General features: G+C 42.5%; 1 pseudogene; it reads left to right on the plus strand.

Annotated features, from left to right (window-relative positions):
- The first annotated feature begins 3,464 nt into the window (after nucleotides 1–3,464).
- LOC131382327 (olfactory receptor 8S1-like) lies at nucleotides 3,465–4,456 on the plus strand (annotated as a pseudogene).
- The last annotated feature ends 1,059 nt before the right edge of the window (nucleotides 4,457–5,515 follow it).

The raw sequence follows: 5,515 nt of genomic DNA on the forward strand, positions 1-5,515 counted from the left end.
TTCCAGTCTATGGTTTGACCTTGTTTAATTTTCTTAAAAGTATCCTTTGATGACAGGTTGTTAATACTGATGAAGTCCAATTTACCATTTCTTTATAAGCAAAGCTTTTCTTTTTCCTCTTCTAATAAAGGCTTGCTTACTATGAAATCATGAAGATACTCTTGTATATTTTCTTTCAAAATCTTTTTAGTTTTAGCTTTTACAGTTAGGTCTATGACCCATTCCAAAATAAGTTTTATGCATGTTGTGAGGAAAGTGTCAGGCCTTAGCCTCCAAAAGTGCTGGGATTACAGAAGTGAGCCACTGTGCCTGGCCTAGGCTTTCTTTTATACTCCAAATGCTTAGCTTCCCTTCAGTCCTGTTACAGAAGAGTAATTCCCAGTTTACAGAGGTAAGCCAAAGTTTTGGTTTCATCTTTCTTGTGTCTGTACTCACCATGTTTCTTTAGCACAGCTGGCATTTCCCTGCCATTCCCAGGACAACCAAGGCTGGTTTTAGGGAAGCCAACTCTCTCCAGAGGAGGAAGGGCTACTAATTGTGCCCACTTTCTTTTCAAATAGGAAAAACTTGAGCAATAACCAGTGGTAAAGCCCAATATATAGAGGGAGATATAATAAAACTAAAGTAGAGAAAGGAACATTATCTCTGTGAAATAGGAGGCAAGGGCCCAAGCTGGGAGCTGGAGAAGCAAGAATAGTTAAAAAGGTAAATGGCATCATAGGAGTAATGAAACTTTTCAACTGTGTTTACTTGGGTATATGTGTGCATGGGCATGCACACACTCATGTTCAGAATCAGAGCAATCAGAGACAAGACAAATTTTTTCCAGAGCCTCTTGATCCCCTGGTTCTTAATTAGTAGAATTTGTGGCTAGGAGCTTTCTACACTCCTGTGTCCTTAGCCAGACCTCTCTTGGTAACAGCCATGTCAGTAGCCACTCTGTCCCAGGACCAGAGGCCCCTCTGCTCTGGCTAATGCCACCTCTTCCATGAGTACTGAGCAATTCCTGACTCTCTGGGGCCCCTTCTTACTACCCCACACCAGGGCCTGCCTAGCACAAGATCCCAGGGATTTGATGAAAGAAGAAATAGAAGTCACACAAACTGATCAGGAGCTCTCCTCAGGACTGAGGGAGTAAAGGGTGATAAAAGAAGAGAAAATCCTGTCTTAAGAGAGCCATCTCCAAAAAGACCCATGCCTGTGCCAGGGGATACCTGAACACTTTGGCTTTAAGTCGTTGCCTGTCTGTACCTGTCTCTGGTCATGTCGCTTACTGGAAAGCAAAGTCCACTTTTCCTGGGGCCTGTCTGAAGGCCTCTCAACTCCAGCTGCAGGAACCGAGTCTCCTTCCAGCAACAGTGCCCTATGGCAGGCAGCCCAGCTCAGAAGTCAGAAGACCTGTCAGACCCAGAGCACCCCTGCTCAGTAAGGTTGGTGAGAGGAACCCGGAGGCATACAGACATATGTAATGGGAGGGATCTGCAAAAACAACAGGTCCAAGCCCCATACACAGGAGGAAACTGGACACAGATTAGGGATGTGTGTTTCTCAAAGTCAAACATTGCTACCTCATATATATATATGTGTGTGTGTGTGTGTGTGTGTGTGTTTGTGTGCATGTGTGCAGTAAAAAGGACTTGGAGATTTTATATATATATATATTCAATGAAAAAATAATTTTACAACATCAGAGAAATAACAATGGAGACTCAGAAGGGTAGGAGGGTGGGAGGGGGCTGAAAGATGACAAATTACTTAAGGGGTAAAATGTACACTATTCAGGTGATGGCTACACTAAGAGCCCAGGCTTCCCTACTACACAATATATCCATGTAACAAAACTTCACTGTACCCTCTAAATATATACAAATTAAAAGAAAGACAAAGAAAAATGTCCATCAGCCTAATATCCAGTAGAGAAATCTATTTCTCAAAATTCAATGTCAGTCTTTGTTCATACATATATAAATTTTATTTTTGTACAGCGGATCACAGGCTACATGGTTTACAAGGGTATTTATTTTGTTTACTCAGTTTTACAAATAAATAAGTTAAGGCTTAAAAAAATGAACTTTTCCCAGATGATCCCACTAGAATGTGTGGGCCAGGACAAACTAAGCCCCTTACTCTAAGACTAGTGCTCTTTTTACTTCAGTAGCAGTTGACACAGAACTATAGAGACCATTGGCTGGGTGTCAGAGCCAAGAAATACTGGAATATATTATAATTTAAGTGAACTCCCTACTAAGCCAGGTGTGGTGGCTCATGCCTGTAGATCCAGCAATTTGGGAATCCAAAGCAGGTGGATGGCTTAAGCCCAAGAGTTCAAGACCACCGTGAGCAACATAGCAAGATCCCCGTCTCTACAAAAAATAAAAATTAATAAAAAGTATCTGGGCATGGTGGTACATCCTGTAGTCCCAGCTACTCATGTAGTCCCAGCTACTCCTATAGTCCCAGCTACTCAGGAGGCTGAGGCAGCAAGATCGCTCAAGCCCAGGAGGTCGAGGCTGCAGTGAGCCATGATTGTACCACTGCACTCCAGCCTGGGCAACATGGTGAGACCCGGTCCAAAAAAAAAAAAAAAAAAAAACAGGGCCAGAGCCCAGGACCCTTCTAAATCAGGATACTTTGCAGCTATACAGATGGGACATTTATGGAGCCAGACTTACCCTTTCAAAGTATCTCCTTACAAAATATTTAGATGTGTGGGGAGCTGAAAGAAAAAATTTTTTAAGAAGCAAACTCCCTACTAGCAAAGTTGCACATGATCCCCTAACCACACAAGACTCAGCTCTAACAATTCAAAACCACCAAGTATGATGCACTTGGATGCATACAAGACTAGCTGAAACACCTGGTTCTAGTTCCAACCTTGACTGGTTTTAGTCCCAACCTAGTCCTCCCTTTGCTATGAGACCATAGGCAATGCATTCTCTTCGTTTGTAAAATGAAGGGATTAAAGTATATTATGTAAATGTCCTCACACAGTGTGAGTCTATGATCTTACCATTCTGAGAAGGAATCATTTTCCCATAGGCCTCCCAACCCTTATCCAGAGAAGATTTTCTAGGCTTTGCCACTGGGGCGGTTTGTCTCATTTGGACTCAGGACCTACCCGATTCGTACGCACTTGGTACATTTACTAAACAGTGATGGAGGTACAAAGTGAAGGCTTCAAGATCATGCAGAGACAGTACTAGAAGGTAGGAAAGAAGGGCAAGTGAGGAGATTGTACTTAAGATGACACTTCCTTATCCCGAGTTTCCCATTTTGGGCTATAGGTAAGGAGGTATACTCGTCTGTAAGTAGAAAACTCCTGTTCAGTGAGAATGACTCAGATGAATGCCCTGCCAAGTAGAGAACCATTCATTTCTTTTGAGGGACAGAATCTCTAAGCAACTATAATAAATGTCAATATTAGTCCTGAGTTTGTCCTTGTGGGATTTTCCAGTGATGTAGAGATGCAGACCATGCTCTTTGTGCTAATCCTGGTGATTCATCTCCCGACTTTGATGGGGAAGCTGGTGATGATCCTGGAGATCAGGGCTGATTCTCACCTTCATAGACCCATGTACTTCTTCCTCAGACATCTGTCCTTTCTGGATCTCAGCTACTCCTAGTTACTGTGCCCAAGATGCTACAAAATTTTCTCTCAGAAGAAAAGCATCTCAATGTGGGGCTGCCTCACCAAGTTTCTTTTTCACTCTCTCTGGGGGAACGGAAGCCTGTCTGCTCTCTGCCATGGCCTATGATCACTATGCTACCATCTGCCACCCTGTGGTCTATACCATGGTCATGAACAGACCTCTCTGTGTGGTGATTTTGAGCATTGCCTGGGCAGCGGGATTTCTGATTTCCTCGATGGACAGTCTTTTCACCCGCAAGTTACATTTCTGTGGGTCTGACATCATCCCTATTTCAGCTGTAAGCTGCCTCCATTCTCCCCTCTGTCCTACATTGATCCCACTGTCAATGAGATTCTTCTAGCTGTGTCACAGGCATGCTGGGGGCTACTGACACTTTCCCTAATCTTCTTCTCTTACTCTAGAATCACATCTGTCATACTGAGCATCTGCTCCTCTGAGGGCCAAGGCAAAGCCTTCTCTGCATGCCCTTCCCATCTCACTGTGGTTCTCTCATTCTATGGGACAGCTTTTTTCAGATACCCAGGCTCTACTTCAGGCTCGGTGTTGGGGCAAGTGGTCTTTGTTCAGTACAGTGTGATCACATCCTTGGTGAACCCTCTCATCTTTAGTCTGAAGAACCAGGAATTAAAAACAGCTCTGCAGAGGATGTTGAGGGAAAAAAAAAAGGGAAAAAAATTATGTCTTAGGGTAAGAAAAAGATATGTGATTCTGTTGCTTGGGAAATAGAGAAATAATCTCTAAAGAAGAAAGATTTTTGCTCTTGAGGAAATGTATAGCCAGTCAGAAGCACAGGTCAAAACTTGGAGCTTTCAATTGGCATCTGAAGTGGTCAGTCTTGTGGGACTGAGTCCTTAAGCTGTGGGATCTGATGTTATCTCCTGGAAGATTGTGCCAGCATTGCTAACACAAATTAGGGGATGACCACTGGTGTACATTTGAGAAATGCTTGGTGTGTAGGGAAAAAACCTACAAATCTGGTGTCAGAAGTATTGCACTGAGTGACTGAGAGTAGAGAGCAGGGAAAATTACTTTGGTTTTTCCTATCTCAAATAGAGAACATCTTAAAATTACTACCACAGCTATATAGTAAGAAAATAACCCTAAATGGATGTGGAAAACAATTTTGAGACTATCATTCCAACCACTATATGCAATAAGTATTTATAATCTCATAATTTTAACCCAGCTTCTAACTCCTTCTGCCACTGGGTCCTAGATGGTGCCAGATATTTGTCTACAATGATTCAACAATATGGTCTACTTAAAATATTTTTAAGTCATAGATGACAGAATTAAAGAGTACCTTTTCTGTAGCATACTAAAATGTAGTGTTCAACAAAATGCTTATATGAAAATATAAGATGAAGCAAATAAGTCTGCTTAGAGCAAGTTTTTGTGCTATTTAAAAAAATGACAGTTTGAAATTACACCACTTAGAAGCTGTCCTAGTATAACATATTTCACAAGTGCTGTCTTGACCCAGTCTTGATGTCATGAACTCTCAGTTACTCTTGAGAACAGCGTAGCAAGCTCCTAGCCCAACTACTTCCCTTATCAGGCTCTAACACTCCTAAGTTAAAATATACAATACCCATCTGCCAGAGGTCCCCAGATCCTTAACATCCAAGGCCAGCCGGCTCTTTCTTTAGGCCACAGAATTATTCAAAATACCCAATCCCTAGGAAACCCAAGAAACCTTGCTAATGCCATCCTGTTTGCCATACATAAGCCTCCTGCAGCTCCAGCATGCCGTTTCTTTGTCCTTGGGTGCCACCCTCTATATGGCCCTGCATGGCAACCTTCTCTGCTCTGGAGCTATACATAACAAAGAGATCTGCCTTTAATCTCTCCAAGTGCCTTTGTGT

Source organism: Hylobates moloch, unplaced genomic scaffold (assembly GCF_009828535.3).
Source record: "Hylobates moloch isolate HMO894 unplaced genomic scaffold, HMol_V3 SCAFFOLD_22, whole genome shotgun sequence".
NCBI lineage: Eukaryota > Metazoa > Chordata > Mammalia > Primates > Hylobatidae > Hylobates > Hylobates moloch.